The sequence below is a fragment of the Triticum aestivum genome, chromosome 7A, assembly GCF_018294505.1.
Source record: "Triticum aestivum cultivar Chinese Spring chromosome 7A, IWGSC CS RefSeq v2.1, whole genome shotgun sequence".
Classification (NCBI taxonomy): Eukaryota; Viridiplantae; Streptophyta; class Magnoliopsida; order Poales; family Poaceae; genus Triticum; species Triticum aestivum.
In genome coordinates this window covers 295617034-295631408 of record NC_057812.1, presented here as the reverse complement: position 1 = coordinate 295631408, position 14375 = coordinate 295617034, and the positions used below count along the sequence as shown (strand labels likewise).

At 44.0% G+C, this 14375-nt stretch overlaps 1 long non-coding RNA gene across 1 annotated transcript; it reads left to right on the top strand.

Moving 5' to 3' along the window:
• The first annotated feature begins 10409 nt into the window (after positions 1-10409).
• Positions 10410-14127, top strand: LOC123152689 (uncharacterized). The gene is made up of 2 exons (XR_006476298.1): positions 10410-10843; positions 13840-14127. It is a non-coding gene; the product is annotated as an uncharacterized lncRNA (long non-coding RNA).
• Positions 14128-14375: the final 248 nt, after the last annotated feature.

Here is a 14375-nt window from a genome sequence, read left to right as displayed (position 1 = left end):
GAAGGAACGGGAAACCGGGCGGATGCAAATTTTGAAAACATGATGATGCAATGCACATGATGGCATGGCAAAAAGCAACACACAAGCAGAAAGACATGGCAACGACGGTGAATAACTGGAAGACACCTAGCGCAACAGTCTCGGGGTGTTACAATCAAGAAGGCGAAGGACGTCACCGAGCTGAACGTGTGCAGAACGCGGATGTGCCGTACGTTTGGAACTTGATCGGTTGGAGCGCGAAGAACTTCGACTACATCAACCGCGTTGTTAAACGCTTCCGCTTACGGTCTACGAGGGTACATAGACACACTCTCCCCTCTTGTTGCTATGCATCTCCATGGATAGATCTTGCGTGCGTGTAGATTTTTTTTGTTTTTCATGCAATGGTTCCCAACAGTGAGAACTTCTTGCCATTCTTCTTGAAGTTCCCTTTCTTTCCCTTGTCCTTTTGCTTGAAACTAGTGGCCATCAATACTTGATGCTCTTTCTTGACTTCTACCTTCGCTGATTTTAGCATCGCGAAGAGCTCGGGAATCATTTTCATCATCCCTTGCATATTATAGTTCACCACGAAGTTCTAGTAGCTTGGTGATAGTGACTAGAGAACTCTATCAATCACTATCTTATCTGGAAGATTAACTCCCACTTGATTCAAGTGATTGTAGTACCCAGACATTCTGATCTCCTGCTCACTAGCTGAACTATTCTCCTCCATCTTGTAGGCAAAGTACTCGTTAGAGGTCTCATACCTCTCGACATGGGCATGAGTCTGAAATACCAATTTTTGCTCTTGGAACATCTCATATGCTCAGTGGCATTCAAAATGTTTTTGAAGTCCCGGTTCTAAGCCGTAAAGCATGGTGCACTAAACTATTAAGTAGTCATCATATCGAGCTTGCCAAACGTTCATAACACCTGCATCTGCTCCTGCAATAGGTTTGTCACCTAGCGGTGCATCAAAGACATAATTCGTCTGTGCAATAATGAGGATAATCCTCAGATCACGGACCTAGTACGCATCATTTCTACTATATATCATCTTTCAACTTAGTTTTCTCTAGCAACGTATCAAAAAAATATAGGAACTATATCGCGAGCTATTGATCTACAACATAGATATGCAAAACTATCAAGACTAATTTCATGATAAATTAAGTTCTATCGATCAAATTACTAATGAACTCCCACTTAAGTAGACATCCCTCAAGTCATGTAAGTGATACGTGATCCAAATCAACTAACCCATGTCCGATGATCATGTGAGATGGTGTAGTCATCAATGGTGAACATCTGTATGTTGATCATATCTACCTTATGATTCACGTTCGACCTTTCGGTCTCCAGTGTTCCGAGGCCATGTCTGTACATGCTAGGCTCATCAAGTTTAACCCAAGTATTATGCATGTGTAAAACTATCTTACACCCATTGTATGTGAACGTAGAGTCTATCACACCCGATCATCACGTGGTGTCTCGAAACGAAGAAATCTAGCAACAGTGCATACTTAGGGAGAACACTTTTACCTTGAAATTTAGTGAAGGGGTCATCTTATAATGTTATCGTCATTCTAAGCAAAATAAGATGCATAGAGGATAAACATCACATGCAATCAAAATATGTGACATGATATGGCCATCATCATCTTTTGCTTTTGATCTCCATCTCCAAAGCATCGTCATGATCTCCATCGTCACCGGCTCGACACCTTGATCTCCATTGTAGTGTCATGGTCGTCTCGCCAACTATTGCTTCTACAACTATCGCTAACACATAGTGATAAACTAAAGCAATTACATGTCGTTTGCATTTCATACAATAAAGAGACAACCATAAGGCTCCTGCCGGTTGTCAGATATCTTACAAAACATGATCATCTCATACAATAACGTTTATCACATCATGTCTTGACCATATCACATCACAACATGCCCTGCAAAAACAAGTTACATGTCCTCTACTTTGTTGTTGCAAGTTTTACGTGGCTGCTACGGGCTTCTAGCAAGAACCGTTCTTACCTATGCATAAAATCACAATAGTGTTTTGTCAAGTTTGCTGTTTTAACCTTCTTCAAGGACCGGCAGCAGTTAAATTCGATTCAACTAAAGTAGGAGAAACAGACACCCGCCAGCCACCTTTATGCAAAAGTAGTTGCATGTTAGTCAGTGGAACCGGTCTCATGTGTGTGGAAAAGTAAGGTTGGTCCGGGCCACTTCATCCTACAATACTGTTGGGAAACGTAGCATGCAATTTCAAAAAAAAATCCTACACTCACGCAAGATCTATCTAGGAGATGCATAGCAACGAGAGGGGGAGAGTGTGTTTACATACCCTTGTAGACCGAAAGCGGAAGGCATGCTTCACAAGCATCAAGTGATTCATAATCAAGTGATTCCAAAATCCCATTGGAGTTTCTTCATGCGCTTTACACCAATATGACCCAAACGGCAGTGCCACAAAGATGTTGCACTATCATTATCAACTTTGCATCTTTTGTCATCAATATTATGAATATGTGTATCACCACAATCGAGATTCAATAAAATTATACCACTATTCAAGGGTGCATGACCATAAAAGATATTACTCATATAAATAGAACAACCATTATTCTCTGATTTAAATGAATAACCATCTCGCATCAAACAAGATCCAGATATAATTTTCATGCTCAACGCTGGCACCAAATAATAATTATTTAGGTCCAAAACTAATCTTGAAGGTAGATGTAGAGGTAGCGTGCCGACGACGATCACATCGACCTTGGAACCATTCCCAACGCGCATCGTCACCTCGTCCTTAGCCAATCTTCGTTTAATCCGTAGCCCTTGTTTCGAGTTACAAATAGGAGCAACTAAACCAGTATCAAATACCCAAGCGCTACTACGAGCATATGTAAGGTACACATCAATAACATGTATATCACAGATACCTTTGTTCACTTTGCCATCCTTCTTATCCGTCAAATACTTGGGGCAGTTCTGCTTCTAGTGACCAGTCCCTTTGCAGTAGAAGCACTCAGTTTCAGGCTTAGGTCCAGACTTGGGCTTCTTCCTGGGAGTGGCAACTTGCTTTGCTTTCTTCTTGAAGTTCCCCTTCTTTCCCTTACCCTTTTTCTTGAAACTAGTGGTCTTGTTAACCATCAACACTTGATGCTCCTTCTTGATTTCTACCTCCGCAACTTTGAGCATGGCGAAGAGCTCGGGAATTGTCTTATCCATCCCTCGCATATTATAGTTCATCACGAAGCCTTTGTAGCTTGGTGGCAGTGATTGAAGAACTCTGTCAATAACACTATCATCTGGAAGATTAACTCCTAGCTGAGTCAAGTGGTTATGATATCCAGATATTCTGAGTATGTGTTCACTAACAAAACTGTTCTCCTCCATCTTGCAGCTATAGAACTTGTTGGAGACTTCATATCTCTCAACTCGGGCATTTTCTTGAAATATTAACTTCAACTCCTAGAACATCTCATATGGTCCATGACGTTCAAAACGTCTTTGAAGTCCCGATTCTAAGCCGTAAAGCATGGCACACTGAACTATTGAGTAGTCACCAGATCGAGCTTGCTAGACGTTCATAACATCAGCATCTGCTCCAGCATCAGGCCTTTCACCTAGTAGTGCATCAAGGGCATAATTCTTCTGTGCAACAATGAGAATAATCCTCAAGTTACAGACCCAGTCCGTGTAGTTGCTACCATCATCTTTCAACTTAGCTTTCTCTAGGAACACATTAAAATTCACGGGAACGGTAGGACGGGCCATTGATCTACAACATAGATATGCAAAAACTATCACGACTAACCTCATGATAAATTAAGTTCAATTAATCATATTGCTTAAGAACTCACATTTAGATTGACATCCCTCAAGTCATCTAAATGATACATGATCCAAATCAACTAAACCATGTCTGATCATCATGTGAGATGGAGTAGTCTTTAATGGTGAACATCTCTATGTTGATCATATCTACTATATGATTCACGTTCGACCTTTGGGTCTCCAGTGTTCCGAGGCCATGTATGTGCATGCTAGGCTCGTCAAGTTTAACCTGAGTATTCCGCATGTGCAAAACTGTCTTGCACCCATTGTATGTGAACGTAGAGCCTATTACACCCGATCATCATGTGGTGTCTCATCACGACGAACTGTCGCAACGGTGCATACTCCGGGAGAACACTTATACCTTGAAATTTTAATTAAGGGATAATCTTATAATGCTGCCACCGTACTAAGCAAAATAAGATGCATAAAAGATGAACATCACATGCAATCAAAATATGTGACATGATATGGCCATCATCATCTTGTGCCTTTGATCTCCATCTCCAAAGCATCATCATGATCTCCATCGTCACAGGCTTGACACCTTGATCTCCACCGTAGCGTCGTGGTCGTCTCGCCAACTATTGCTTCTACAACTATCGCTAACGCATAGCGATAAAGTAAAGCAATTACATGGTGTTTGCATTTCATCCAATAAAGCGACAACCATAAGGCTCCTACCAGTTGCCAATAACTTTTACAAAACATGATCATCTCATACAATAACGTATATCACATCATGTCTTGACCATATCACATCACAACATGCCCTGCAAAAACAAGTTAGATGGCCTCTACTTTGTTGTTAAAAGTTTTACGTGGCTGCTACGGGCTTCTAGCAAGAACCGTTCTTACCTACGCATCAAAAACCACAACGGTGACTTATCAAGTTTGTTGTTTTAACCTTCAACAAGGACCGGTCGCGGTCAAATCCAATTCAACTAAAGTTGGAGAAACAGACACCCGCCAACCACCTTTATGTAAAACTAGTTGCATGTCTATCGGTGGAATCGGTCTCATGAACATGGTCATGTAAGGTTGGTCTGGGTCGCTTCATCCAACAATACCGCCGAATCAAAAAAAGACATTGGTGGTAAGCAGTATGACGATCACCGCCCACAACTCTTTGTGTTCTACTCATGCATATCATCTACGCATAGACCTGGCTCGGATGCCACTGTTGGGAAATGTAGCATGCAATTTCAAAAAAATTCCTACGCTCACGCAAGACCTATCTAGGAGATGCATAGCAACGAGAGGGGGAGAGTGTGTCTACGTACCCTCGTAGACCGAAAGTAGAAGCGTTTTGACAACGTAGTTGATGTAGTCAAACTTCTTCTTGTTCCACCGATCAAGCACCGAACATGTGCCTCCGAATTCTGCACACGTTCAGCTCGATGACGTCCCTTGAACTCTTGATCCAGCAAAGTGTCATGGGAGAGTTTCGTCAGCACGATGGCATGGTGACGGTGATGGTGAAGTGATTCGCACATGGCTTCGCCTAAGCACTACGACAATATGACCGGAGGCTTAAACTGTGGAGGGGGTGCCGCACACGGCTAATAATCGTTGTTGTGTGTTCTAGTAGTGCCCCCCCACATATATATATATATATACATAAACACTATCCTGATCACGGGATCAGAATAATATTCTGATCACAACCTGACCTGCCTCGCTAGTAGTACGTTGAACTTCCCTGTGAACTAGGTTGAACTTCCGCCAACATTGCCCAAACGGGGCTTGCAATATACCATTGGAAAGCTATGAACATTAGTATCATGACCCAAGTTAAATTTTTGGCAAAATATAAGCGGTTTAAGAGCAGTTTTGAAAACCGTTCTTTCTTCACACACAAAACGTGAATCGTATTTTCGACCGCATTTCTAAACCGTTTATCGGAATGAGGCATACAATATGGCGTTGGAAAGCTGCTGCAAAACCACTCCTTCCACATGTTGAAAGGTTTCTCTAATTCCCTATGGTTAAATAGTAATTTGAAAAAACGTATAATTTCTCAAACCGAACAGCTGAGTTAGGTTTTTCAATGTCATTTCTAAACGGCTAATCCAATGGAGGCATATGATATGGCATTGGAAAGATTATGAAAATGCGCTACTTTTTCATCTAGAAAGTTTTTTTTCTAATTTTGAATGGGTTAAGAGTAATTTAGAAAATGGTCCAAGTCCTACCGAGTTCGTATTTTCAAGCTAATTTTTTAACCGTGCGTCCGAATGCAGCAAATGATATGGCGTTCGAAAGCTTGAGCAAATGCAAAACTTTTTGGTATGTATTGTTTCTCCCAATTCTTTATGGTTTTAAGTCAGTTTCGAAAATGGCGAAAACGTATTTTTGCCGTAATTTCTACAAACTTTATCGGAATTGGGCAAATAATATACCATTGAAAAGCTATGGAAAATGCAAAACTTTTTAACATTGATGGTTTTCTCTGATTCCTAGACGTTTTCAAGTAATTTCGAAAACGGCAGGATCGTTCGTTCTGCCTCTATCGCGAAACAGATTCTTCGAAAATGCACCGCGTGAAGAACCTGAACTACTTGGTGCGTGTTCCTGAACTTCACTCTGTTTTTCACGTGATTTCTTTGCTAGTAGATCTTCATCCACTGCTCGTAGCTCTCCAGCGGGTGATATACCGATGGAAAGCTGGTGTAAACACGCAACTTTCCCGTATTAATCGTTTTTTCATACTCGTGACGATTTTAAAAGTTTTTCATTTGAAATTCATTTTTGTAGTAGTTGAACTTCCTGCTGTTTTCACGTTGAACTTCTATGACGTATTTTCTTTTGTAATTTTCTCATCCATTCGTCAATGTTACACAAATGATATTTCTTTTGTACAAACCTCTCTCATAATTTTTTTTAACTTTCTCCGACCGAGGACTTGAATTTACACAAATAATATTCCTGCCGTTTTGAGGTAAATTAGAAAATGGCAAGATCATGATTTTTGCGTTCATCGCGAACGGAAATGCACTGCGTGAAGTAGTACAACTTCTAGGGCATGTCTGTTTGAACTTCACTTTGTTTTTGACGTGCTATTTTTTGCACTGCATGAAGTAGTTGAACTTCTGGGGCATGTCTGTTTGTACTTCACTCTGTTTCACTTTATTGTATTTTTCTTATATGAAACACACACCATGTAGTACGTGAACTTCTAGTTGTTATCACTTTGAACTTCTCTCTGGTTTGAGAGAATTATTTTAAAACACAAAACAACATATATTTTTTTATGTATTTTGGACATCTAAATACACGGTGAACCTCTCTCACGAGAATTTTTGAAATTTTCCTCGCCGAGCAATTGAACTTTTAGCAACCATTTTGTTTTCGTTTATGAGTTGTTTTTAAAAATGCAAAAAATGGCGTTGTGTTTTTATTTTTTTGAACAGGTAAATCCTAGGTTTTAATAAACTCTGTACTTCTCTGTTATTTCAATTTGAACTTCACCTTTTTTATATTTTATGTAAAGAATTGTATTCGATTTTTAGATGGAAAATATCGAACATGGAAATACAAGGTGAACCTCTCTCGCATGAATTTTTGAACTTCCCCTAACAGAGCACCTGAACTTCTTTCAACAAACCTTTTAAGCTTTTATTTTTCTATACCTTTGTTATCACCTGAAATGCATTTCTTACAGTACTCGAACTTCTCGTTGTTTTCACTATGAACTTCTGTCACAATTTTGTGTATACATTGAATTGCACCCAATTGAAGGTCGAACGCCATTTTTTGCTTTTTTCAAACATGTAATTGGAAGCCGGACGTCTCGCAATATAAATTATGAACCATGCACGGAGGAGCACGTGAACTTCTTGCAACAGACCTTTAAAGCCTTTTGTTTTATATTTTTATATTTTTATCTGAAACGCATTCCGTGTAGTAGTTGAACTCCCCGTTGTTTTCACCTTGAATTTCTGTCACGTATTTTTGTTCAACCTCTCACACAAGAAAACTTTTGAATTTTCTCGGGCCGAGGACTTGAACTTCTAGCAACAAAACTTTTAGCCTTTTGCTTTTTCATTCTTTTTTTCATACCAAATGCACACCGTGTAGTACGTGAACTTCTGGCAGTTATCAAGCTAAACTTCTCTTGGTTACGTGAAAATATGTGAGTTTTTTATAGGCATTGAAATGCTATACCTTTTTATTTCAACTCATTGTGTATTTTTTTAGTAAAATGTAGAAACACTATTTTTATAAACTTTTCGAACTGCTCTATTTTTAATTTTTGAACTCCTTGGTTTATTCTATGGTAACAGAAATAATTACAGGTTTGCAATAAATATTGAACCACCCTGTTATTTAAATTTGAACTTCAAGGTATTTTTTAGAAATGGTTAAACTTACAAAACAAAATTATGTTTTTCCACCTTTCTACAAACTATGTTATATCTTGTGAAGTTTTGTTTTTTGTCTCGTGGCATTTTTAGCCATTTTTTGCTGTCGGTGAAATGGCCTAGGCGGTCCTTTTTTCACTGATGAATTTCTTCAGTGTGTGGTAGACGTGAACTTTGGAATTTCTGAGACATGAACTTCACGTGCTATCGAAATTCAAAAAAATCACACAGAACGATACACATACAGTTGGTGTGATACGTGCATGACCACATCGGCAAGCTTTGGTACCGACGCACATAAACTTCGCGTGCTATTGAACCTCTATGGTAACGAGAATACACACAAGTACACATGTCATCTTCTTGTTCGGAAGCGTTGAAGCCAGGACCATCTAAAAGTTTTTTAGAAGTTTTTGAGACACCTTCTATTTATATTTTGCAAGATCTGGAATTACACAACATTTTGCATTTCCGGAAACTTCTTTTTAAACCAAGTGTGCGACTGGTACAAATTACCAAAGATGTTTAGAACGTAGCCAAAAACAACTAAAACTAGTCTTCCTGAACTTCAATTCCTTTTTTTCTTGAACTTCAGCATTCTGTGGAGGAGTCCGGTGATCCGGCGAGCGTTGGCGCAGTTGGACGGTGCCTCTCAGGTGATAAGGCCAGGAATAGAGACTTGGTGGGGTGGCCTCGCGGAGGTGCTCATGTGGCGAGGGCGGGCTGGGGGTGACTCGGGATGCGCTGGAAGGGGGAAGTGCTAGACGGCGGCGGCCGCTAGAGACAGTGGGTCGTCGGAGTGGGGCGAAGCCCTGACAGTGGCCATGAAGCAGTCGCCACTACCTCATACCGCGTCGCACAATCCTGCAGTTCAAGCATGGCAGCAGGAGCGTGGGCTGCTGGAGGAAGGGAGAGCCACCGCCGGCTATGTGAGAGAAAGGTTGGGGGCGGTGCCGGGACGGGCAGCCACCGGAGTTGAACGGCAGGGAATGGCGCGCTCGCTCCTTAGTCGAGGAGGTGGACCGGGGCGGCGACCCGTGGCTTGAGAGGTGGCGGCTAGATCTCTGATGGGGGTCATGTGTTACGACGGCGCACGACGGTAGAGCTCGATCTGGACGGCGGCCAGCGACGTGGGGGGATGGCGGCTGGATCCCTGGTGGGAGGCCAGTGCCACGGCGGCGCGTAGGGGGCGCACGTCGGCGAGGGTCGGGGTGGGGGCTCGCGCCGGGGAAGGAGGCTGGCGGACCGCGGTGGCGATGCAGTGCGCCAGCGAGGGTCCGGGCGGTGGCTCGCGCCGGTGAAGGAGCCTGGAGGTGGGATTGGGGAGGAGGCTCGCAGCGGTGGGATTTTTTGGATCGGGGAACAGCGGGCGGATGTTAGGGATGACCCGTTCCTAGCGTTTTTTCTTTGCAAATGGTCCTGACATTTCTTTTTCACAATTTGGGAACATCCCCGTAGCCCTATATAGGCGCTGTGATCAGAATAACTATTCTCATCCCAGGATCAGAATAGTGTTTCTCTCTCTCTCTCTCTCTCTCTCTCTCTCCCTCTCTCTCTCTCTCTCTCTCTCTCTCTCTCTCTCTCTCTATATATATATATATATATATATATATATATATATATATATATATATATATATATATATATATATATATATATATATATATATATATATATATGACCCCTCTTCTGTACTTGTGACGCCCGGATAATCAAGCTATAGTAACCCTCTTCTAATAATGCCATGTCATCGCTGTTACTGTTGCTAATCTCACTTTGATTCAAACCGGTTCAGATTCAAACTTAAAGTAAAGTCAAAAATAAAAGTTTTCATATGTTAAAACTAAAATGTGATAATTGTTCTATAATCCCCCTTGATCATTTTCATGTTGTAATCGTCATCATTTGCCTCACCATTTGATCCAAAAAAATATATTAAGTGAGCCAAAAACAACAAAAATAATCTTTTGGAAATAAACAAATGGTTATATATTTTCAAATGCCCCCAAACTTTTTGTGTCAGCCCAAAATATAAATTGGTATTTATGAGACAAAAATTACCATTTACAAAAATCATTTGGTGGGTTTACTTAAGACAAAATAAGAGAAACAGTGAAAAGAAAATAAGTAAAAGGAAAATGCAACAAAAAAATAGAAGAGACAAAAAGGCCTCCCCTGACCCCGGGCGTTGGCCCATCTCACCGAGCCAGCCCGACCCAACTTCCCCCTCGGTCGCCTTCCACCTCGCTACAGGGGAAGCCGACCGAGGCGCGCCCGCTGTCCTCGCCGAACCCGCTCGCCGCCCCCGCGTCGCTGCCGCGCTGAGAAGATAAGGCAGAGTCCCCTCGGCTTCGTCAGCTCCCCTTCCCCCACCAGATATTTTCCCCACTCCTGCGCCCCTCCCTCTCTTCCCCCAGATCCACCGCGACTGTGGCCGTGAACGCCGGTGCCCACGCGCCTCACCGTGCTCTACGAGCATGTCCGCTAGGTGCGGCGCCGTCCTCTGCTTCGACTCCGGCCGCTGGAACCAGTCGGGAGCGACCGCGTCCTCGGGAACGACCTCGACCACGCCTTCCTCGCCGGAGCTGCGCAGAGCCACTCCGTCACCCTCATGCGCTACTAAACTCTCACAGGCCTTCTTGAGCCGCCCGGTGAGCGCACCATCCAGCCACTCTCCCCTCTTGCCTCCTCGTAAGACGTAGCCCACCTCGTCGTCGCTCCTGGCCCTGGCCGCAGTCGCCGCGCTCGCCCACAACCCCCCTGCTACGCCCGGGCCGCGTCGTGGCAGCTCCGGCCGCGCGCCCGGCCCATCTACCGCGCCCACTCTGCTCTGCAGATGCTTGCTGCCTCTGCCTGCTGTTGTGCTGATGCAGCTGCTGCTTTGCTGTTGCCGTCGTCAGGCCCTGCAGCCGCTCGCGACGCCGCGTTCACGTCTCGTTCCGCCTCGCCTCCGGCCGCTGCCCTTGCGTGCCCCGCGCCGGCCGCGCGCCCGCACGCGCGCTACTGCGCTTGGCCGCGCCTGCGCCACGGCTCTGCCCAGCCACCACTCCTCTACGAAGCCACCACTCCTCTACGAGTACTACTACTAGCTACTGTAGATGTAGTTAGCTTTGCTAAATCTACAATGAGTAACCCCCTGGGCAGCACCTAAACAGAGATTAAACAACTGTTAACAAGGCTAAAAATAATATGAGTAGAAAGTATACTTGACAAACTCCATTTTATCCCACTGGACCAAACCCTTTCGATGCATGGATTAAATTCTATGAAAATCGCAAAATGCTATCTTTTGTTAGCAGAAAACATAGCTATGTGTGGGTGAGTGTGTTGTGCATAGTTTGTGTGCGTACAGTTGGCCATGGCCGTGTGCTCCTGTGTGTGTATGTGTGCATCATGCGTGTGGCCGGTTGGGCTATGCCCATTAGTGGCCGGCCCTAGCTTAGATTAATACTACTAGGTTTAATTAGTGTTAAGTTAGTCTAGTAGTAGATGACATGTAGGTCCTTTTAAATAAGTTAGATTTGTTTAATTGTTTAGGTAAATGGTCTATGACATGTGGGCCACACCCGCCCTTTGACTATTTAAAATTAACTTAGTCAATTCGGTTTAAGTTAAATATAATAATCCCAAGAATTCAATTAAACTTTGAAAAATCATTATAAAATAAACCTCAGTTTGGATGGAAAAACTTTGTACATGAAAGTTGCTCAGAACGACGAGACGAACCCGGATACACACCCGTTCGTCCGCCACGCATCCCTAGCATAGTGAACACGCAACTTTTCCCTTCCGATTCATCTGTCCGAAAACGCGAAACACCGGAGATACTTTCCCGGATGTTTTCCCCCTTCGCCGGTATCAGCTCCTACCACGTTAGGTCACACCCGGCACATCTTATTGCCATGTTATGCTTGCTATGTTTGCTTTATATTTACTGTTTCTTCCCCCTCTTCTTTCCGGTAGACCCCGAGACCGATGCTGCCCTTGTGATCGACTACGTCGATGACGACCCCTCTTTCTTGCCAGAGCAACCAGGCAAGCAAACCCCCCTTGAGCATTCCGATATCGCCCATTTCTTTCCCTCTCATGCTTGCATTAGAACTGCTACTGCTTTCTGTATGATCCTACTCTGATGCATAGCCTGTTGTTGTTACCTGCTTTCATACCTTACCTGCTTATCCTAAACTGCTTAGTATAGGTTGGTTAGTGATCCATCAGTGACCCCTACCTTGTCCCAGTTGCCCCGCTTTATGTTCGATGACTCGATCAACGTGATCAATGCCCAGGGCCCGACACCGCACATCACCCCCCCTTAGTTGTACGACTCTGCAGAGTTACCATCGAGTGTCGAGGGTGGAACCTCTTACATCACTCCTGATGGGATCTCCGTAGTGTAGCTTTACGGTCGAGGTCATCGAGGGTGATTTCTTCCTTAACCACTTCCGTTACGGCTCTGTCGTGCAACCCATCAAACGTGAACCTCGAGGGTGGATCCTCTTACGTTCACCTTGATGACAACATCGAGTGGAATTCATCGGGGGTGATTCCTCGGGTTTTCCCCTTGGTGTTAGACACACAGTTACTATGGTTACTATGACTTTGCACTGAACCATGTGACTAAAGACGGGTTGACCCTGAGTGGTACCCACGCGAGCTTAATTGCGAGTGATGTGGAGTTTGGTTGACCTGGAAGGTGCCCACGAGATACTTACGAGGCGTGGCCGGGCATTCTTAGCCCTTGCTGCAAGTACTCGAGACGGGGCGACGGGGTCACATCGATCGTGAGTCTTTGCTCGTTACCGCGCGTTCCTAATCCACTACGATTTGGAGATTTGATCTGAGGGCCTCTGGCCTGAACGCACTAACCATCTACGCGGGGACAGTTATGAGCACTCGACGTCGTGGTATCAGCCGAAGCCTTCGTGACGGCAGCGACTGAGCGGCGTGCGCTGCATTGGACCGTAAGCCTGCTCTTGTATTAAGGGGGCTAGTTCTGCTTCCGGGCGCGTTCGCAACGTGCAGTAGTGCAAAGGGCGATGGGCCCAGACCCCTGCGCCATAGGATTTAGACCGGCGTGCTGACCTCTCTGTTGTGCCTAGGTAGGGCTGCGATGTGTTGATCTTTCGAGGCCGGGCATGACCTAGGAAAGTGTGTCCGGCCGGAGTTAATCGAGCGTGGTGGGTAAGTTGGTGCACCCCTGCAGGGAAGAAAACAACTATCGATAGCCTGTCCTACGGTAACGGACACTTGGAGTTGTATCCCGATCGATACAACTAGAACTGGATACTTGAGATGAGACTTGGATATGAGATGATGACTGGATAGTATGGCTCTGGGATTGCTTTCTCGCAGGGAGTCGAGAAAGGATCTCTGGCCGAGGTTGATAACATTTCTGCTACTTTACTTTATACTACACTACTTCCTCCTGTTGCTGCAAGATGGTGGTTTCCAGAAGATGCTAGTCTTTGATAGGACTAGGCCTTCTCTCTATTCTGGCATTCTGCAGTTTAGTCCACAGATACAACCCATTCGTTTGATACAGATGCATACTTGGTTTAGATCTGAAGTAAGTCTTGCAAGTACTTTGGATGAGTACTCACGGTTGCTTTGCTACTTCTTTTTTCCCATACCTGATTGTTGCGACCAGATGACGGATCCCAGGAGTCAGACGACGCCACCGATGACTACTACTACCCGGAGGATGCCTACTACTGCTTGAAGACCACTGACGATTTGGAGTAGTTAGGAGGCTCCCAGGCAGGAGGCCTTGCCTTTTCGATTGTTGTTGCTTTTGTGCTAGCCTTCTTAAGACAATCTTGTTTAACTCATGTCTGTACTCAGATATTGTTGCTTCCGCTGACTCTTGTGTATTCGAGCTTATGTATTCGAGCCTTTGAGTCCCCTGGCTTGTAATATAAAGCTTGTATTATTTTCATTTGTGTCTAGAGTTGTGTTGTGATATCTTCCCGTGAGTCCTTGATCTTGATCGTACACATTTGCGTGTATGATTAGTGTACGATTGAATCGAGGGCGTCACAGTACTCCTGGGAGTATGTACTCCCATTCTCAATATACCTCATATACGCATTAATTATACCTCTTTATTATTCTCAATATACTTCATTAAATATTCTAAGATACCCCAATACGAGTTTTGTTGAAAAAATATCATCTGCGATGTAC